At 48.0% G+C, this 22,938-nt stretch overlaps 1 protein-coding gene and 1 long non-coding RNA gene across 2 annotated transcripts in view; one reads left to right on the forward strand and one right to left on the reverse strand.

Moving 5' to 3' along the window:
• Nucleotides 1-22,938, reverse strand: part of Ubash3b (ubiquitin associated and SH3 domain containing B) — a 150,176-nt gene that overhangs the window by 68,258 nt on the left and 58,980 nt on the right. The gene's annotated exons all lie outside the window — the stretch shown is intronic.
• LOC143274233 (uncharacterized) lies at nucleotides 2,251-3,143 on the forward strand. The gene is made up of 2 exons (XR_013052707.1): nucleotides 2,251-2,599; nucleotides 2,962-3,143. It is a non-coding gene; the product is annotated as an uncharacterized LOC143274233 (long non-coding RNA).

Below are 22,938 nucleotides of genomic sequence, written 5' to 3' on the forward strand. Positions count from 1 at the left end.
CACGCTCTCGTCCCAGCTGTCAGCCATGGAGATGATCTCCATGTCAACACAGCCAACGCTGAGGACTCTCCTACATTCCACACCACCACACACCTCTCTCCCTGACACTTGCCCCAAGGAACTTAAGGAGCGAGTCAGCATTAAACATGGATATATTCAACAGGACCAGGGATTGGTGCACAGTTCAGAGCCGCTGAGAGCTTAGAGACGGGTGGAGAGTGAGCCTTTGGCCTCACATCTCTCCGATCCTTAGGCTGACCTTGGACAAAGTTCTTATTTCTTGTTGTGGGTTCAAAATCTACTGTGGGAGGGAAATAGAGGTATTCAGAGAAGAGCCGAGCAGAAGATAAACGTGTTGTGTAGTGCTCCACAATAAGTCCCACAGAAACGAGACTTAGCCCAAGAGAAGAAAGTAGGCTAAGGTTTGATGAAAATTAACAGGCTTCTCTCCATCTTCACAGGGCGAAACAAGGAAGAAGTAAGCTGCTTGCCGGTTCTGAGCCGCTGGGTGAGGTGGCTCCATTTTTGTGTCTCTTAAAGCCTGCAGCTGGTCTCCCTGCTCTCAGTTTTACGGGATGGGGAGTAAGATCCCGTCCTGATTTCAAAGCTGAGGCTGTGCGTTTCTCCCATGTCATGCACTGTTCTGTGCTCTTTACCTGCCCGTGTCTCCCAATCCTTTCGACAGTTAGGCCACTATTAGGCCAGCCCATGTGCACACGGCACTAACTCATCATGATCATGCCCGTCTGCACACAGCACTAGCTTGTTATAACCATCCCCACTGCATGAACAAGGGAATGGAGGGTTAGACAAGGCAGAATGTTTTGCAGACACGGGATCTGAACCCAGGGAGTCTGACTGTAGGAAGTACGTTCCACTTCTGGGCTGTCAATCCTCAGCTGTAGCACTATTCTTTTGTTCTATCCAGGCTGAATAGCTCCTACCAGTTTTCTTTCCAACATCATGATGACCTCAGGACCCCTGGCTCGCCCTCCCCAGATTGGTTTTTATCTTTTAACTGCAGCAGCCTAAACCAACCAATATTGCCCTGCAGGTGCTGACCCTATTGTTTTCAAAGAAACTAAAACACAGGTTATCTTGTTTTATTTTCTCAACAGCCCCCATGGGGCAGGCTGGGAGGGGGGAGATCACTTCAGCAGAGTAGATAACTGTTCAAAGTCACAGAGGCACCGCCTAACCTCCAGACCCACGACATTGGCTCTTTTCTCTCTTCCGGTGTGTATTTTTCTCCCTTCCCATGTTTATTTATTTTTGGCTCTCTGAGACAAGGTCTTGCTAGATAGCCCAGGCTGGCTTTAAACTCTCCATCCACCAGCCCCAGCTTTCTGAAGTGCTGGGATGACACCCGCCCCCATGCCTGGCTTCCCTACCTGTCTGAGCTGTCTCAGCTTGGTTCTCCCAGCAAAGAGGATACTCACTCCTCAGGTACCGGCTGCCGCCGCCATCAGATCAGCTCCACTCTGCTCATTCTGAGTCCACGCACTTATTCATCTGTTCATTTTCTCCCCACCTGTGTGCACTGGCTGGAGAGGCTGCAGAAGTCTCTCAGCTGCTGGTTCTCCCTCCCTTGCATTCCCCCAAGTCCAGTCCTCTCTGGACCACACCACGGTCCTGCTTAAAATCCTCCGAGTTCCTACATCCGTGCCTGCTTCTCTCGCCCGCTGCTAACACGCAGCCTTGGAAGCCTCCTGCTGCCCACTCGTGTCCTGCCATTCTCCGTGGAGCCCCTGCCCACTTTGCTCACCAACAGGGGTTGTTCCCACCCTCTTACTGGGGCTGTTCACATCCTCCTTTCCTACCTCCCGGAACTAAAGGACAAAGACCCAACTTAACCTAATCGTCAGGAAACATTCCAGAACTTCCTTTCTGAATTGCAGATCTCTCCTGGCAACTGTCACCCATTCCTTCTCTAGAGTCTCCCAGAGGACTGGGCAGTCCTTTGGGATAAGGCTCTGTGTCTTGTCTTAGCTTTGTCCTCTCAGGGAGCACACAGCGGATTCCCTGAAAAATGCCTAAAGGAAGGACGAGGGAGCTGGTGAGAGAGCACTGTTCCTCAGAGGGTAAATGTGCTTGCGGCCTCTGCCTGATGTGACCCCAGTCCCTGGAAACCACACGGTGCAAGGAGAGAAGCAAGTCCCACAAGTTTGGCTCTGATTTCCACACGCACAGGCATATGCACAGGCCCCCACACACCACAGAATTAAAATCCTAAAAACATGTTCACGAGAATGCAGTGAATGACCCCTCTTCTGCTGTCTGTGGCCTTTTCAGCCCCATCTCCACCATTCCCTTCCACATCCACTTTCCCATTGCACTGGGAACATTCCTCTCCTGACACTCTGAGATCTTCCCAGGGAGGAGGTATAACCCCCGGGCACACAGCCCTGTCATGGCGGGACTCCTCTGCCAACTTCCCCCTCAGGTGACTTCTGCCGCAACAAACTGTGTGGACTTCACAGGATCGGGAGCCGCCCTCTGCTTCTCTTCCACGTGCATCTTCCTTGGGGCAATGCTAGGCATGGGACCTTACTTAAGAAAGAGCTCTGGAGCTGACACCCTCCATCCACTCAGCCTTCCCGTGAGTACTAAGTGTCTGAGAAGGACACGGCTTTGCACTTGACACTGGCGGATTCAGCAAGAGACCAGAGTCTCTGCCCGCCAGGAGCTCAGCTGAGAGCAAAAACCAATGCCAACCCTTACACACACCCGGTCCTCCGCCACTTAAAACACGGCAAAGAGGAAAGATTAACTTGACCCACAGACAGGAAATGATGTGAGCTGAGCCTGGAAGGATCTGTAGAATGTCGTCATCCAGGCAAAAAGAGAGCAAGGGACAGCTGGTGTGAGGAGAGGTGGGACCTACAGTGCCAGAAGCCACAGGCCACCAACAAGGGGTGAGGGGGCATTTTCTCAATAAGGGAAATTCTTTGTTCTCAAAAGCCTGTGAGGGTTGGCGAGACGGCCCAGTGAGTAAAGGCACCTGCCAACAAACCTCAAGATCTGAGCTGCATCTTCAGGACCCACGTGGTAGGATGTGACCGTCAACTCGGGACAGCTGTCCTCTGGCCTCCACACACGCACATGCCCAACCCAAGTAAATAAATAAAAGTAAGTTTTTTAAAGCCTGTGGAACACTTTTACTTTTTGAAATGAAGAAAAGTTATGACCTTCTCTCTACTGATAACCAGAAAAGGCCTAGACTCATATAAATGGTTCTGGAAAGAGCTCTAAATGACCCTATTGTCATCCAGCAATAACCATATCTGATACAATTTCAGTTATGTGTGTACATACGTACGTGCGTACGTACGTATGTATATATGCATGTATTTATGTATGCATGCATAGGATTGGGGTTGTCTTCCACCAACACTGTAAACTATCTCAAGTCAAAGATTTTGCTATGATTTGCCTTGAATTGCAAGGGCCTTGATTAGCCTGGGGTACATAAGGATTGGCATGCAGACATTTGCTGAATGAACTGGCTGGACCTGCTGCCTGCCAGGAACTGTTACAGACCAGGGATGAAGAAATGCCTAGTCCTTCAAGCTAGTAACCTTGGAATTGATTCTGTACTGTGATCTTGTTCCTAACAAAGCCATTTTTGAAGTAGTAGTAGAAATTTGTCTGTTTCAAAGTTTGGAAAACAAAGACCTTGGACAGGCTGAGAAGCGAGCTTTTTAGACCGCTGGGCAGGAATGCCCCTGGGAAGGCAAAGCTGCTGGCCACCCCCACCCCCTCCAGCTCATCTAGCTTCTCTTATAGGGGCCTCAGCTGGCTCTCCAGGTTGAGCAGAATGGTGACACACCTAGGCACACCCACTGTCATGCACAGGATCACAGGACACACACACACAGGCACGTGTGATTGCACTCACACAATACATAGCTACAAACACACCCACACACAGGGATATAGCTCAGTTGGTGGAGTGCCTGCTGCCAGGCCCTGAGTCCATTCCCAGTACAATCAAACCAGTATGACAACGAACAAGAGCCTCAAAGACAAGTGTGGGGCACACCTGTAATCTCGGCACTTAGGAGGCAGAAGCAGGAAGATCAGGAGTTCAAGGGCATCTTCAACTACATAAGGAGTTCAAGGCTAGCCTGGTCTACAAGAGACCCTGTCTCAAAAACAAACAAGCAAGCAAACACCCAAACAAACAAAGCAATCACATACAATACACAGTCAGGCATACTTTATCATGTAACTCCCTGCACACAGCTAGTCATGCATGTTCAAATAAACACAACGATACACAACACAAGCAGGTAGCACGTACTTAACTGCACACAGCAATGTCCATGTACTCACCCAGCACACACTGGCATGCATTCACCCACATGCACACCTACACACACACACACATACACACAGGTATGCATTCACCCACATGCACACCTAAACACACACACACACACATACACACAGGTATGCATTCACCCACATGCACACCTACACACACACACACACACACACACACACACACACCAGTATGCATTCACCCACATGCACACCTACACACACACACATACACACAGGTATGCATTCACCCACATGCACACCTAAACACACACACACACACACATACACACAGGTATGCATTCACCCACATGCACACCTACACACACACACACACACACACACACACACCAGTATGCATTCACCCACATGCACACCTACACACACACACATACACACAAAACCTACCTACACTCAAACCCACATTCCTACATGAACATTCATGAGTGCACAGAGCACAAGCTCACACGCTCACACGCTCACACACCCAGCCTCAGCTGTTAAAGTGGCAGCACCCACATGTTCCGTCTGCTTCAAAACAGGAAACCTGTCTGGGGCAGGAGGTGTTGGTGATGAGAGAGTTGTCGAGAAGGGTCCAGGTGCAGGGCTAGACTTTGAAGGACACTGAATCTTATCTCCTCCACAAGCAGGAAAGCTGAGCTGGATAAAGTCCGGACTTGGCCCAGGTCCCACACAGGATCAGTCCTGGCGGGAAAGGCTCTCAGCAGCTCCCCCTGGGGCCACCCAAGTCACACGGTGTTGGCTCCTTGGCCAGCAGCTCGAGTCTGAGACCAGATCATCTGAGAGGTTAGCATGTGCCCATTTTACAGATGAGGAACTGAGAGCAGAGGTTAAGTCCCTTGTTCCAAGGTCCCAAAACAGACTGGTCACCCAACTCTTCACTGTCAGGACTGTCACAATCCAAGTCTCCCATCTGGGTTCTGAACACAAGAGCAGGGCTTCAATGGCCAGGCATGGGAAAGAAAAGGAAACTGCTTCAGGCACCACCTCACCTCGTGGCTCACAAGGACTACTTTCTTACTGTACTGCACACACACACACACACACACACACACACACACACACACACACACACTCCCTTTCATACAACACTCTCATACATACTGTCTCATACAACACTCACACATATATTCTCTCACACACACATTTACACACTCACACAAGCATGAGAAGCCATGGGAAAGTAGCATTTATATAGGTGAATGACCTTTGTGGATCTTTCTCTCTCTTTCCCCTCATACAGAATAAATGTAGCCCAGGCTGGCCACAAACTCCTTGTATAGCCAAGGAAGACCTTGAACTTTTGATCCCCCTGTCTTTCTGAGTGCTGGGATCATAGGCTGGCTCCACCACTCCTGGGTTAGGGGGAGCTAGGGACGGAGCCCATGGTTTTGTGTGTACTAGGCAACCACACTACCAGCACCCCCAGCCCTCCCCTTCTCTGCCCGAAAAAAATGATGAAAACCATTTTTCCCTAGCAGCATCCCTGTAGTGGACATGGGCCTCCATGCTTCAGGGGCAGGGGCCCTTTGCTGTCTATACAAAGGGTGCTGGAGGGTGCAGCGGGATGTCTCAGGTGGCCTCCAGACCAGCCTAGGAGACCAAATCCAGTGATACCATGCATGTGGCTAGAACATAAAATGGAACCAAGAAAAAGACCAGACCAGAGTCCTCCAAGACAGCATTGTCGTACGTGATGTCTTTCACAACCCTCTCCGTTTCAGATCTCACACTCTGAACAGCTGGGCCCTGCAGAGAGGGAACAGCAGAGGTCACAGGAAAGAGGATGGGCTACACTCAGGGGAAGCCCTGGAATTTCCTTTCCTGGAGACCTTCACGATGGAGCACAGAGAGACTGCACTGGGAGACTCTTGCTCCTCTCCTGGGCTCGCCTTGCTCGCCCTGTCTGGAACACTGTCCAAATCTCTCCTTCTTTCTCCAAGTCCCACCCTTTTCTGCCCAATCTCTCCTGAGCCTCCCAGGCTTGACCATTCCCAGAGGCCAGACCGGGGCTGATGACGTCATGGTGTCTGACGTGTGAGGAAGAATCTACCAGGGGAACTAGATGTCCGGGATGACCTTGGAGGCCATCCAGCTTGTGTTGCTGCTTGTTGTACTGTGTGCACAGGGAGGTGGGGGCAGGGTCATCTGGGTTGGACTGCGTCATTGGGCTCGTCAGGCTGGACCCTGGCTTGTGCCAGGTTCCTGCTGAGTGTGGGAGAGCTGTCCCTGGGGAGCTGACCTGCTGAGGTTGGATGAAGCACCGAGGACTTGCTCAAGGCTGGTTTCCATGGTCAGCAAAAGGGTTCAGGAAGCAGAACCCACGGGAGGAAGAGGGGAGGAGTTGTTGGATGGGGCTGCTGACTGTGAAGCTGCCAGGCCACCCAAGTTCAGGGAGTTCATGTCTGTGAGGCCTTAAGAGAGGGAAGAGGAGTGGCCCACTCCATGATTATGGGCCTGTGCTGTTCCAAACAGAGCCTCTGGGGCTTCCTAACCCTAAGAAACCAGCCTGCCTATGAGAGGATGCTGCACTTGAGCTATTTAGTATGGTCTGGGGATCCTTTAGGATGGAGAACCACTCCAGGAACGGACTCTAGTAGAAGGGCTTGAACTGAAGCAGACGGTCCGTCATACTCACCATGCCAAAGTTCATTTATTAGTAAACAACACTGTCAAGCCTTGGTGGTAGGACTGTATCTTTGTGTGGGTTTGTTTCTGCTGGTTGAAATATTTCCTCCAGATGCTGGTACGAGGGTCAAACAGACCATTTTACAATTCGATGTTAGAGAAAACACAGAACACAAAAGCCAGAGAAACGAGACTTTTACCCTGGTGAGTTCCTATAAAATCCGAATCAAGTGACCACATCAGCCTCCAAATCAGCTGCAGGGTGATGCCAATCTGCAATACTTTAGTGCATGTGATAGAAAAGGGAACTTTGCGGCTAGGAGAGACGGCTCAGCAGGTAAAGGCACCTGGTGCCAGGCTTGACCAGCTGAGTTTAATGCCCAGGATTGGCATGGGGGAAGGAACGCGGCTACAAATGAATACAATTAACACAACCATGGTTACACCAAGAGATGGTCTGAGGTACAGCGGAGGGTGAGTGCAGGTCCCAAGGAAACACTAAATTGTACAGGAGGGACATGAGCATCCTTGGACTTTGGTACCTGTTTGGCATCGTGGATCCCATCCCTGGTGGATACTCAGGGGAGACTCCATTGCTCCTAGTAAGCAGTGGCTGGTGTCCTGTCCTAATACAGCTATGAATGGCTCACCCTGGTTTGTTAATTTATTGTTACTTTTGGTGTGTGTGTGTGTGTGTGTGTGTGTGTGTGTGTGTGTGTGTGTGTGTGTGCACTTGCAAGTGCAGATGTGTGTGTATACCACAGCTTTCTTGTGGGGGACAGAGGACAATTTGTGGGAGCTGGTTCGCTCCTTCCACCATGTGGGTACCGGGAATCGAACTCGGATCCTCAGGCTTGGCAGCAAGCACCTTTTAACCAGTGAGCCATCTTACCAGCCCAGCCAGGCTTTTTCATGTGCATGCTGCCTCATTGGACTCCAGGAGGAAACCCCATCTCTCTTCCTTCACTTGGGAAAACCCAACTCCTATTCCGAGACTCTGTTCAAATGCCAGATTCACAGTTATTCCTTTTTCCTGTGGCCATGCAACCTACTTTAAAGCCAGCTGGTAGTTCCTGGAACACCTGGCCACAATCTACTAAAATTATGTCTCCAGGGCTCCAGCAAAATAAGCGCTTTGCCGTAAAATATGGGAGCATTTTGAGTGTGAAGCTGGGTATTGCCCTTCTCTGCACCACGGATGCCATGCACTAAACAGACACCCAATAAATATTTACTGAATGAATCGAACAAAATGGAATCAAATGGCGTGCTTGCAAATGCCAGACGCAGACAGCTTCCGACTCTACAGAAACACTCCCAGGTTATTGCTTTTCCAGAGGGGGAGAAAGAATTTAACCAAATCAGCTATCATGGAACACAGGGTGAAAGAATGTTGGAGAAGTGATTTCCCATTCCTTGTGGGTCAAGGCCTAAAAAATTCATGGTCAGCTGATCCTTTCTTTCCAGGACCCAGTCCCAAACACAGAAGGTCTAGCGCTGAGATAATGTGGTGCACAGAAAATGATCGTCTCAGTTTGCCAAGCAGGGGGCAGGCAGAGGCGCAGTTCCTACCTATCCTGGTTGTTTGTTTTGCTTTGTCTTGAGATGGGGTCTCCGTCTGGAGCCTAGGATGGCCTGGAATTCACTCTGGAGTCTAGGCTGGCCCCAAAGTCAGGAAGCCTCACTCCTCAGCCTGTCACAAGCTGGGATTACAGGCATTTGCAGCCTTACCCTGTATACTTAACCTTTCTTAGATTTCTTTTCTTTTTTTTTTTTTTTATAATGACAAGACTGTTGTTTTCCTCTAGTATAGCAAGCTTGGGAAATCAATTGCCATGTGTTTGCATGTGTGTGTGTGGGTGTATTCATGTTCTCATGTGTGAGGGCATGCGTGTGCATGTATGTTGAGGCCAGTGTTACTGTTCGATGTCTTTGGGCACGCTGCCACAGTCACCTGGCATTTACACGGGTGCTAGCAGTCTGCACTCCAGCCTGCACACTTGTGGAATAAGAACTTTGCTCTCCTCCGCCTTCAGTGTACATGTCTTGGAAACAGAGGGAAGCAAGACAGGGTGGAAAGGTAAAGATTAAAATGCTTCCTGTGTGCCCAGCACCACCATAGGTACTTGTTTTCAAATGCCTAAAATATTTTTAAAATAAAATATAACTCAAAAGAACCTCAGAGATAATCATTATTATTCCCATTTTGTTAATGAGGAAACTGAGTCAATGAAGAATGTTACCTAACCAAGGTTAAAAGGCTACATGTTACTTATTTATTTATTTGTTTTGTTTTTCAAGACAGGGTTTCTCTGTGCAGTTTTGGTGCCTTTCCTGGAACTCACTCTGTAGACTAGGCTGGCCTTGAACTCACAGAGATCCCCCTGGCTCTGCCTCCTGAGTGCTGGGATTAAAGGCGTGTGTCACCACCACCCGGCTATGTGTATTGTTTTTGTTCAATATTAAAATTCTTCTATCAGCAACCACATAACTTGCTCCTCTCTAGGATCAGTTCTTCTTTCTACTGCTATGACTAATTTTCTTAAAATAAGTCGAGGTAACCACTCTACTCCTGTAAAACTGGCAATGTCTCTCCTGCATTCTCAGAGGACTAAGTCACATGTTCACTTATGTTAGTTAGGCAAGCGGTCTACCACTGAGCTATACCCCTCGTTTCACACTCATTGGTGCATTTTGTTGTTTTGTTTTTTTTGCTGTTGTTTTTTGAGACAGGGTCTCATGTAGTCTAGGGTGACCTCAAACTCCCACTGCCCCTAAAGGTGACCCCACCACAGCTCTTCTCGTCTCTCTCTTGAGCCATCACATAACAATGGCTCTTGTCATTCTGTTTAATTCCAGTTTCCTTAGTTTCTGCCTAGTCTCTTCCTCCCAAGGACTTCTCCTTTGTTCTTAGACAGCCTCTCCCAAACCTCAACCTCACTTTCCCCTCTAGCTGAAGAGTAAACTCTAGGGCTGGAGAGATGGCTCAGTGTGAAAGGTGTTTGCTGTAGCAACATGGAGACGAGTTCTGATCCCAGCACCCCACCCAGGAGGCTGGGGTGAGCAGACGCAAGGTATGTAAGGTGGAAAGCAATGGAGGAACTCACCCACCTCCACCCCTGGCCTCTATACAAGAACACAGGGACTCCTACACCACCACACACAACAAAAACAGGATGGGCATGGTGGCACACATATTTAGTCCTAGCACTCATGAGGCAGAGGCAGGAGGATCTCTGTGAATTCTAGGCCAGCCTGCACTACAAAATGAGACCATGTCTTGATAATAAATCTAGATAGATAGATAGATAGATAGATAGATAGATAGATAGATAGATAGATAGATGGATGGATGGATGGATGGATGGATGGATGGATGGATGGATGGATGGATGGATGGACAGACAGACAGACAGACAGACAGATAGATAGATAAATGAAGTCATTCTAATATGGCACGTTCCTAACACTATCTTCTTTCTCCAAAATTCCTAAAAAGTCTTCCATACCTCTGAATAATAACGGCTACTACTACTGAATATTCGGTTGCTGTCTAAATTGTACACAAGCATCCCAATTTATAGAAGAGCTCACTGTAAAATTAACAGGCTGCCCAAGGTCCCTGAGTGAGTAGCCATGAGAGGAGGACTCACTGCGCTCCATTTGACAGGCTCTGTGAAGGTCGCCTGGCCTCCCAGACTCTGGCCTCCTTTGCTGTTTCTTCTGCTTTCTCTTGCTGCTCCCCTCAGCTTGCTCACCTCTCCAAAGTCGCTTTAGGTACTGATATTCCTTGAGGGGCTGCCCATCTTCCCCTTTACAAGTCACACACTCTGGAAGAGATCTGAGCCGCTCCCTCCAGACATCCTAATCTTCAAGTCCCACCAGTTCTTTTCTCTCACACTTTGGGCTTCCAGGGGGAGCTCCTTATTGGAAATCTCCCCTTAAATACTTTGCTTACATCCAATGTCAGGGCTCAAAATAGGACTCATTATTTTCCCCGCCAAAGCTGCCTCTCTCCTGCTTGTTCTGGTTAATACCAAGTCGTCTACCTCCAAGTGAGAAACCTCAGGTCCATCCTTGGCTTCTCCCTATCTCTCATGTCTTATTCTCTGACTATTCCAGTGCTTAACAGACTCACTGCCTTGAGTTTTGCCCTTACCAACCAGTTACACCATAATTGACAGGATTCTATATCTCAAGAGCTGCCCGGTTCCCTTAGGATACATTTCCGCAACTGAGACATGGCGGACAAGGCCAAGGCATCGTCTTCCTTTAGCCGTTTCTCCTCCTTTGTATGTGCCAGTCACATAAGAGTGTTTCTTGGGTTTTCAACATTCTACACTTCCTCACTCTGTGCTAGTAAACTTGTAGTCTTTCTTCAGGAGCACCGGCCCATGCCAGTGTCTCTGCCCACATTTCCCATCCCACTGTGAATCTGCATCTCTTCGTCTCAGTCTCTGCACTCACCTGCAGTTCCCATGCCACCCTGCTTCTGTTTGGGTTTGATTAACAATTTAGTGTTTGTCTTCTTGGGAATCTACATGAGACTGGTGTCTGTGTCACAATGCTAGAAGCTGAACTAAGAGTATCATGTGTTCTAGGCAAGTGCTTTCCCACTTAGCCATACGCCCTGCCATATTCACAATGCCAAGGGTAGAGCATGGCATGCCATGGGTGCTCAACTGAAATAACAGCTTCACACTCTCTTGAATCAGCTATGGACCTTAGCCCTTGTACTTCCTTTGCTTTTTTCTTTTCTCTTCTTTCTTCCTTTCTTTCTCTTCTTTCTTTCTTTCTTTCTTTCTTTCTTTCTTTCTTTCTTTCTTTCTTTCTTTCTTTCTTTCTTTCTTTCTTTCTTTCTTTCTTTCTTTCTTTCTTTCTGTGTGTCAGAGGAAAAGTCAGGGGAGCTGGTTCTTTCCCACCACCATGGAGGTCCTGGGGACCGAACTCAGGTCCTCAGGTTTGGCAGCAAGTATCTTTACCCACTGAGCCATCTTGACGGCCCCACCCTTTGCTTTCCCTGTGCTTTGGTCCATGTGTGTATTTCAATCTTCCTTCTCCATAAGTCTGTCTGCTTCATGGAGGAAAAAGCTGAGTCCTCATTCTGTATGCCTTATCTTCCTGAGCACTGCCAGAGATGTTTCCTTGATTAAAATAGGAGGAGTAGAAGACAGACAAAGGACAAGTTCTTAGACCTCAAAATATTAGGTTGTAGAATGAGGCTCTTTCCCCTACAAAAAAACCTCCAAAGATAAGTAACCCATTTCTGATGGGAGAGGATGGAACATGTGAAAGAAGCAGGAACTATGTTGTAGCAGTGGATTTTTTTTTTAATGTAGGTGTTTTGAAAATAGCCCATAATGCTGATGTGAGTGGAAATCAGGCAGCCACTATTATCAATGCCCCTATCTTCCTAAGAGCATTGTTTTTCTATCAGACACTGTGGTAGTTTGAAAATGACCCCCATAGGCGCATAGGAACTGTCACTATTAAGAGGTGTGTACATGTTGGAATAGGTATGGCCTTGTTGGAGGAAGTGTGTCACTGGGGGTGGGCTTTGAGGTTTCAAATGCTCAGGCCAGGCCCAGTGTCACTTTCTCTTCCTGCTGTCTGCCAATCTGTATGAAGAACTCTCAGCAAACTCTCCAGCACCATGTCTGCCTGCATGCTGCTATGGTTCCTGCCATGATGATAATGGACTAAACCTCTGAACTGTAAGCCAGCCCCAATTAACTGGTTTACTTTACAAGAGTTGCTATGGTTATGATGTCTCTTCATGACAAACACTAAGACAGAAATTAGTACCAGGAGTGGGGTAACAGAGAGGAGAACTGAGAGAACAGGAAGGCAGAGGGAGACACTGCCAGCTGCCGCCATGACAAGCGAGATGTAAGATACCGGTGAGCCACGAGCCATGTGGCAACTTATAGATCAATAGAAATGAGTTAATTTAAGATATAAGAACAGTTAGCAAGAAGCCTGCCATGGCCATACAGTTTGTAAATAATATAAGCATCTGTGTGTTTATTTTATAAGTGGGCTGTCGGACTGCCGGGGTTTGGCGGGGCCTGGAGAGAAAACTCTCTAGCTACACAGGCTGGACCATGTTTTTGTCTGGAGGAATATGGAACACTTTGGGACTTGGGACTAGAAAAGCAACTGGACACTTTAAGTGTGGCTTTAATGGGCCATCCTAGTAGGAGCATGGAAGACAGGGCTGCTGAGGATGATTTGCACTTTGGGGGCCTGACTCAAGAGTTTTCAGAGGAGAGGAATGTTAGTTTGTGGCCTAAAGACCAGTTGTGTGATATTTTGGTGAAGTATTTGGCTGCTTTTTGCCCTTGTCTGAAAAAGTCTGCCTGAGGCTAAATTAAAGAATTTTGGATTAATTGTGTTTGCAGAGGTTTTCTTTTCTTTCTTTTTCTTTCTTTCTTTCTTTCTTTCTTTTTTTTTTTTTTTTTTCTTGAGATGAGGTTTCTCTGTGTAGCTTTGGAGCCTGTCCTGGAACTCACTCTGTAGCCCAGGCTGGCTTTGAACTCACAGAGATCTGCCTGCCTCTGCCTCCCGAGTGCTAGGATTAAAGGCGTGTGCCACCACTGCCCAGCTTAGAGGAGATTTCAAAACAGCCCAGTGTTGCCTGTGTCATGTGGTTACTACAGGTCAATCTCATGCAAATCTATAATGAAAAGGAGCAGGCCAGTAAACAGCCTCCTTTGAAAGCCTCCTGCATCAGCTCCTGCCTCCATGTTCCTTCCCTGCTTGAACTCCTGTCCTGACAACTTCAACGATGAACAGCAATGTGGAAGTGTAAGCCAAATAAACCCTTTCCTCCCTAACTTGTTTTTGGTTTTCATTGTAGCAATAGAGACCCTGACCAAGACAGGTACCAAAGCAGTGGAAACGAAGCTGGGCCACACTGCCTTTGCTCCATAAGTACCTTTGCTCTATGTACCTTCGTTTTCCTCAACCAAGTCTGCTCGGTGCCTTACCTTCTCTCCTTTTAGACTCACTGTCCACACTGTTGTCAGTGATTGTTCTAGAACTCAGATTTAACCGCATCACTTGGGATTACCCCCTCAGGAACACCCTACCACCTGCAGATAAAATCGTTTCTACACGTCATTCAGAGTGTTTCGTGATGGTGCCCGAATCCATCCTTCAAGGCTCAACCCTGCTATTTCCCTTCCACACCTCCTCCAGCTCTCCCCAAACCTGACCTGTCCCTCCCTGGATACACTGCTTCTTTCCCTGTCTTTGCATATGCTTGGCCTTTGACCTGGAACATGGCTTTCCCATTTCCACACAAGAATGCCTTCCGTATACTTTCCTATGTTCTAAAGCAAATACTTCTCCATTGAATATTGCAGGCTTAACTGTTGCTACGGGGGCTCTCGGATCTGCATAGACACTTGCCAGGCCAGTCTTGTTTTCTTTTACTGAATCCCAGGGAGGAAGAACAGGTACTTTGGTTTGCTCCTCTGACTCTGACACCTGCTGCTTCTCAGGTGCCACCTAAGGAATGCGTGAAGCTGAGGTCAGTTGAGTGAGTGGAGCAGGTCCGACCTTTGTTTCTTTCCTTAACTAGAAGACTGCTCCACTAACCCGTCTCTGGAAGCTGCTCTTGTGAAAGAGTTGAATTATAGGTCTGGGGACGGAGCTTGGTTGCTACAGTATTCGTCTAGCACGCATGAAGCCCCGGGTTCCATCACAGCATTGTTAAAAACAACAACACACTGGGTAAGGAGACTGGGGGCTGAGATCCCAGCACGCTAGAGCTGCCAGTAGAAGGAGCAGATGATCAAGGTCACCTCAGCTACCACGGGGGATTGTAGCCTAGCTTGAGTACAGGAGGCACTTGGAAGGAAGGAAGGAAGGAAGGGAGGGAGGGAGGGAGGGAGAAGTCAAATTGCACCTCTTTTCTGTCACATGTTGGTGAGTTTTCCTCTGTAAGTTTTGTTGCCCGTTTATCATATGCATAATAATTTCGAATGACACAGCTGAGCATGCTAAAAATAGGACCTAAGTGCATGCCAAGGGCAGGTAAACAAAGGAGGAACGCATGCCATTGGGCCGTGCCCAGGTGATTGTTCTAATGACGGTCTGCTCCTAATGGATGCCATGGCTCTTCTCTGCTCAACCCTTTAAGTGCAAATAATTGCGGGCTGTCCAAACATTTGAAACCACTCTAACCTTGAAGAGCACAGTGAAGAAGATGTAGAAAAAGAGCACGGGCCTCCACAGGGGAAAACTTCATTCCCGAACGGCTTAAGAAAAGGAAAGGCGAGTTTATATAAAGCTTGCTAAGGAAACAGGAAGTTAGAAAAAAAAAAAAAAAAAAAACTGTGATAAGGAAGGCCATAAAGAGAAATGCTGACCCAGAGAAGATGGATCTGAAAACTTAAAGGGAAACTTTTGATACAAATGTACGGCCATCACTGACGAGAGGTTTTTTTTTTTTTTTTTTAAATTTTTGTTTTTAAGCCAATGTTTAAAAAAAGTTAGAGCCGAACTCATTGTGATTCTGTAGGACAAGCTTGCCTGATTGGGCAGGGGCATGATTATTCCCTCCACTGCAATTGCTTTAATGGGGCCTCCTTGATGAAAACAACATCTTAAAATACTCAACCCAGTGATGGGAAGTTATTTCAAGATGTGAACCAAGGCCGCAGTTGTGGCAGGGTTAGCGTGCAAAGCACGCCTCCCTCTTCAGCCTGTTCAGCTGAGGCGGATGAACAGCAGGCTAACAACTGTCCCCACCGGCCGTTCTGGACAGCTGGGTCCCACCCCAGAGGCACAATGGAGCCTGTAGGCAACTAGCAAACCTAGGAATGCTATCCAGGCTGAAAGGTGGGGTCAGAGCACCGTGAGATGCTCTGGACCCTTGGCCTTGGTCACCACCACCCCCACACCCCCACACCCCACCCCCAGCTCAGACAGAGGGCTTTCCCGACTCTACCATGCCAAGCCCTGTCCGGTTTCTTCTCTTTTCCTTGCAGCTTGTTGGCATGGCCTTCTTTCTGTACCCATGAAAACCAAACCCTTGAAGTGCAACTCCTAAGACAGAGATAAAACATTTCAACCACTCAATTCAGCTGTCCCTTCTCCAAGACCCCCCTCAACTGTCCCTCCTTTAAGTCCCTTTATTAAACTCTCCAAGGCAACCAAACGCCACTTATTCTGGGTCCAAACAGTGCTTCTAATGTTCATTATCATACAGTTTTCTTCTTATTTCTATAATCATTTGTTAATATACCCACATGTACCTATAAAGCAAGGACTCCAGAGTTACTCCATATTTTTATGGGGTGGGTGCAGGAGGATTGTGGGATGTAAAATTTGTCTATGGACATCCATTAAGAGACAAAAGCCAGACACACTGAATGGCAGGACTTGCTGATATGATACTTGGATTTGGGCTGAACCTGGGTGAGGACCACCCAACCCACATAAACGGGCAAGCAGGATGGCTGGGTTTTGTTTCTCGTAGCTTATCACTGGCGTACTTGTTGATATTAAGACTGCCAAAGTCAATACCCCCATCCAGTCATTGCCAGACATCTTCCCTTAAAGCATGTATTAAACTAGCCACCAGGGAGCTGCAGAATTAATGGAGGTGAAGAAAGCATTTTGCATTTGTGATGGCTTGGATTAAAATTGAATTGGAGTCTGAGATGGAATGTGTGGGAAGCTACTAAGGTTAGTCTTCTACAACAAAGGAGAAACACGGATTCTGTTGTGTATGAAGTCGCTTACTTATTTACCCATATTTACACTCACTCACTGTATCCAGACTCCTCTTGCATTTCCTATGTAGCACAGGGGCTTTGTGTCTTTAAGGAGAACCAGGGCTGGGAAGATGGCTCAGTGGGAAAAGTTCCTGCTCTGCAAGCATGAGGCACTGAGTTCAGATCCCAGGGTTCCATGTAAAAAGTCATGCAGCAACCTCAGGGCTGAGGGGCTGGAGACAGGTCCAAGGAACACTGGGAAAAAAAAAAAAAAACAATCTACCTAGTTACTCATTTCTAGGTTCAGTGAAAGACCCTGTCTTGAAAAATAATGTGGAGAGCTAAGCATAGTGGCGCATGCCTTTAATCCTAGCACTTGGTAGGCAGAGGCAGGTAGATCTCTGAGTTCGAGGCCAGCCTGATCTACATAGAGAGTTTGAGACCCACCAGGGATACAGAGAAAAACCCTGTCTCAGAAAAGAAGAGAAGGAGGAGTAGGTGGTGGAGAGCATTGAGCAAGACACTGGACATCGACCTCTGGCCTCCAAGCATGTGCTTATGGTAGAACCCCCAGTACAAACAAATGCACACAAGACATATGACACACACATGGGGGGGTCACTAATTACATAATCAACCCTGCTCTGATATCCCAACAAGCCCTCTTAATTGTGCTTGAGTAGTGATAAGCATGCACCATATTGAACTAGGAATTTTAAAACAACTCATTTAATAAAACATTCTGAGAAAGACCAGAGCATTTCACTGAAAAGTGGGAGGGAAGGTGGGACCATGCCACTGTGTGGACAGGAAGGGTCATACTGCATAATTATAGTTTAAAAGATAACTCAATATTTTGGGTCTTATAGCGGGTATCTGCTGAGGAGAGTCTAGAACACAGCCAGTGTGCTGGAATGAGCATGGGAATTTCAGGGGAAGGAGTTAGAGAAAAGTGCTGGCATGCACGATTATCCCTCACTCCAGACTGGTGCAAAGGAAGTGGTTAGTTTGGTAATAAGAGGTCATAGGGGGCTGGAGAGAGGGCTCAGAGGTTAAGAGCACTGACTGCTCTTCCAGAGGTCCTGAGTTCAATTCCCAGCACCCACATGGTGGCCCACAAACCATCTGTAATGAGATCTGGTGCCCTCTTCTGGCCTGTAGTCATATATGCTGTATACATAATAAATAAATAAATCTTTAAAAAAAAAGAGGTCATAGGGACGAGACGATGGAATAACAGAGCGTGACTTCACCTCAGTTCACAGGGACTGCAGCTGGGCTTTAGAAGTTATGCTTGACGAGTTGCATGAAATGCCACAGGGACACATGAGCCTTTCATCAGGTGACAGGAGGCATAGGTAAGAGCGAAGTCCTGGGTCTTGATAGGAAACAGAACACCAGGAACGTCTAGAGTAATGAGTATGCATTATGTGTCTGTGTGACTGTGTATGTGTCTACAATTGCATGATGTGGCCAGAAGACGGTATCCAATCACTTGGTGCTGCAGTTACAGGTTGTTATGAGCTGCTCCATGTGAGTACTGGGAACTGAACTTGGTTCCTCTACAAGCACACTATGTGCTCCTAACTACTGAGTGAGTCATCTTTCCGGCCCAGAAGCCCACATTCTTCATACCTAAATGTTTAACATTCGTAACTCAAGCTGACTGACTGGCGAGTTAAACACATCCCACTTTCTTGCCTTGTCCACTGTAGAGTCAAAACACTTAAACACTGTGGCATTCTATGCCAGAACATGACAGCTTATGAAAAACAGAAATTTCAATTCCTGATGCACCTGTGATCTTCCCTGGATGCTCTTTGCATTCAAGTGTTTGGACACACCAGAAGGAGGCCAAGTTCTGTCCACACTTCCACCAAAATTGCTCTTTGGCCATCCTAGCAGATAGAACCATCTATGTTCAGGAGGCTGGAGGTGGGCAGGTGCAAGAAGTTGGTATCTAATACCCAGAACATGTACCTCTGTGGCACCTGGAGTGAGAAGTACGGAGAAACAGAGGCTCTAAGGAAATCGGTCCCCTGGGCCTAAGGGCTCTTCACTCTGTACTAAAGGGCAGGCCCACAGAAGGACCAGCACTGATGCTCTAGTCTGAGGGAAGGGACATGTACAAAAATCCTGCGTGAACATAACAGAATACAAAGGTGACGTGAACTAACCCCGAAGGCTTCCCTCACTCCATTGTAGAGGACATGGGTGACTGCAGAATCTTCTACTGAATCCCGAGAGGATAGACCGAGGGATAGTTTCTGGGAGAAGACAAAGGGGGATAGACACAGAGAGGAACACAGACATGGCGAGGCTGGTCTTTGTGTCATGGTGGGCTGCAGAGCTATTCTGTACTGCCCAGAGATGTGAGCTGTGGCAATACGTTGTGTAACAGCTACGCAAGTGGGTTGACTTGGGATGGGGTCTCTCTGGGGGAATCTGGGGAGGCTGACCTAAAGCCTAGCTGAACCACCGCTACAGACGGAAAATACGGAGAACGGCACGTGGGGTTCATGTGGCTTCCAAGGACTCCTCGGAGACAAAACAAGGGGGAAGTGGGTGACGCAGCAGCACGGACTTTGAAGGAGCACACTCGCATGCAGCATGCGGACCTCTCGTACAGTCTCCCCCTCCCTCTCAGGTCTGCCGCTGGAGTTCACATCTCCACCCTGTCCCGACGGGTTTCTGAGTTCCTTGCCCTATTTTTAAGCCTTTTCAGATGTTTTTTTTCAAACCCATACAAAAATGGAGTGTATCTGATAGTAAACTTTGCTGCGCTCATCACCTTGCTTCAATCATTACAGAAGAGATTGCTGAATTATTCATGTAGTCAACTTGTTTTTCCTGTAACGTTGGAAGAGAATCCTAGCCAGCATACTCTCTTACTCCAAAACAAATAATGGGCTTTTTTTTTTCTTTTTGCTTTTTTGAAACTGCAGTGTGTGTGTGTGTGTGTGTGTGTGTGTGTGTGTGTGTGTGTGTGTGTGTGTGTGTGTGTGTGTGTGTCTGGAATGTAGAGATCTTACAACAGCCTGCTGGAGTCTTCTCTCCTACCATGTGGGATCTGGGGAACTGAACCAGGTAGCAGCAGGCACCTGTACCAATTGATCCATCTTTGTGGCCTCCATCTAGAGTCTTTTAAAATCCACATAAGCATCAGCCCATCTGGCTGCTAAAGCCTATTTCTGACATTCCCTTCCATTATCACATCTGACACCATTCCTTTGCATCATCGAGTATTAAATCCACGTGCATCCCCCCTCCCCGCCCCCCCAGTCATCCAAAACTTCTCTCCTAACACTCAGTTACTTGGAGTCAAGGTCAGCGAGGCTCTGACCTGCTTCTGGCAGGATGGGAAGCAAGGACAGATCCTCATGTGTGGTTCCAGTGTCAGGAGCTCTCACTCGCCTCAGGCTAAACAGTCAGAGCCACAAGGTCAGAGTGATGTGGCTTGGACTGCTGGGAGTCTGGCCTTTGGTGAATGAAGTCCCGGGGAGAGCTGTGGGCAGCCAGGTCCCTGCTACATGGAAGTCTGCAAGCCACAGTCCTGAACTGTCCAGCACTCCTTGGATTTGGGTCACTAAGCCACTGGAGACCTGTGATGAAAGTAGCCCCCTCCTTTCTGGCGCTGCCTCCACCCTTCCTGATTTGATCTTTTTCGGTTTATAAGGCCTAACACAAGCTACGTGTGGTGAAAGAGCAGAGGGTAGTGGCTGCAGAGTGCATGCTGTCTGTCTGTCTGTCTGTCTGTATGTTTGTCTGTCTCCGCCTAGCTGGGTGGCTTGAGGCAAGTCTCTTACCCATTTCCAAAGAGGGGAAACTCAGATATCCTTAGGAGTCCTCCACCCCAGCGATGACAACTTATGGCTCCCAGTTCAAAAGCTGCTAGTAGCCACTACGTTCTGCCAGGCTGCTTGGATCATTGTCTTTTACAATCACCAGATTCTAACATGGTGGGGATCACATGATCAGCACCTAATAAACACTGCCAGGTGACTCTCCGATGTGATCCCCCATGCCAAAGCATCCATCCTGCAACGATCCAGGCACAATGCCAATCCAGGGGCCTCCAGTCTCTCCCTGGACAGGCTACATTTTAAACAAAGCTGCCGAGTGCAGAGGGAAGTTCTCTAATATAAGAGAAGTGGTTAGGGGTCCTAACGGTTCAGATGCGAGATAAAGACATAGGGCTGGGAGCTGCAATCCATGGTTTTCCTGCTTCTCTAATTGAACCCGGACATCAGTTAAGCCTAATTGCCAGTCCCCACAACTGGCCCAACAGCCAGGCTGAAAAGTGCTTCAGGCAGACTTATGCCTGTGCCAAGCCACCAAGGAAAGCATGTCCCAAACAGCCCCTGGAGCTCTTCTGAGGGTCAGGGCTCCCCAAGGGAAGTTCACAGGAGGCATAACGACTGCTACCTGTTCCTTATGGATTCAGTGATTAGTGTTTGCTGCAGACAGCTGCAGAGCCAACCAGCACAGCTGCACAGTTCAACCTGTCCATGAAAGACGGGCCCTTCCTCCTTCCCTTCCCGCTGTATTTACTCCAGGCAAGAGCTGGAAGCCTTCAGGATGGGACACACCACTTGAGGTTGTTGTATGTCCTCTGACTGTACTGTGACCAAGGTCTCTTTGAGTCCTTGGGAAGGACAAGGATTTCTTGACTTCACCAAACTGGAAAGGTTTTTGAATCATAGCCCAGAACTCAGTGATTCACTGCCAAGCCCACATCTGAGAGAAAATGGTTTTGTGCACTACCTAAGGGCCAACATAAACATACAGCTTACAAAACAAAACAAAACAACAACAACAACAACAACAACAACAACAACAACAACAAAACACTTCCAGGAAGTTTCCCAGGAAAACAAAACCCAAATCTCAGTCTAAATAGCCAAGTAACACCAAGATCCTTTCTCTCCTACAGTGCACCTCAAGCTAACAGCATAGGCTAGGCAGTCCCCCAAAGATGGCACCAGTGTATAATTTTAGAGCTGAAGGCATCCTGGAGATCATCTAGCCTGGTCCTCCCCCACCTCACCATCCCCAAAATTTCCTTCCTCTGGGCCCCTCTAGTGACCCTCGGAGAATGCCGGAAATTCTCGACCATAAGCAAAGATACGGGGTCTTTATGATCAGGGTGTGCAGGCAGCTCAAGCTAATTGCAGCCAGTCCTGGCTCACTGCTGAGATTTGGAGTCTTAAAGCTTCCGTGTGGCTCTGCACATGTGGTGGAAACCAAAAAATAAAAAGTCTGCAGCCGATTCCGGAGAGGCACTGACAGGTCCATGCATGCAGCAGGAGTCTCCGGCAGAACTCAAGGCTCAAATCAGACACACATGGCCCTGGTGGAGACCAGAGCAGCCAATTAAGGCTCAGAAGACTTGACAGGAAGAGCTGGAGGGGACGGGGGTGGGCGTGGAGAGCAACAACAACCAACAAGTTGTTAATAATTAGCAGTCTAAAAACTTAAAAAAAAAAAAAAAAAAGTCCTAGGACCAGTGAACACAAGGGAAGTCCCTGGCTGAGAAACCATCGAAGAGGCACAGTTCTGAGAATCCCTTCTACCACGAAGGGTAACTCAAGAAGTTAGAAACTGCTATGAACATATTTTTCATCTTTTAAAGACCGAGTTAATCACTGCCGGGCAGTGGTGGCGCACGCCTTTAATCCCAGCACTCGGGAGGCAGAGGCAGGCGGATCTTTGTGAGTTCGAGGCCAGCCTGGGCTACCAAGTGAGTTCCAGGAAAGGCGCAAATCTACACAGAGAAACCCTGTCTCGAAAAACCAAAAAAAAAAAAAAAACAAAACAACAAAAAAAAAAGACCGAGTTAATATGGATACTTACTCCAAAAGTGTCCACCCTGTCTGTATTTGCTCCTGTTTGTACAAGGAATGGTTGAAAAGACAGGCAAGAAACCAGTAAGAGCAATCTCTTGTGGAAGGCTCGAGGGCCAGCACGGTGGTGGAGTAGCAATAGGGGCTGAATGAACATACAACTTGAATTTGTCCGTTGTGAGCCATGAAAATGTAACCGCGCAACAAGGAAAGCTGATGCAAAGCTGTTCTTCTGAGCCCTGGTCTCGGTCCTCAGCCTGCTGTGTTTCAGGGCCATGACCTAAGGGTTCGATCTGGAGACAGCCTGAGCCCCGACTAGACCTCAAACAACTGCAAGTCTGGATACCTGAAGGGGCCTGAAGGGGCCTCTCTCAAGGTCACCGTGAATGTGAGGGTCG

This window comes from Peromyscus maniculatus, chromosome 7 (assembly GCF_049852395.1).
Source record: "Peromyscus maniculatus bairdii isolate BWxNUB_F1_BW_parent chromosome 7, HU_Pman_BW_mat_3.1, whole genome shotgun sequence".
Lineage (NCBI taxonomy): Eukaryota > Metazoa > Chordata > Mammalia > Rodentia > Cricetidae > Peromyscus > Peromyscus maniculatus.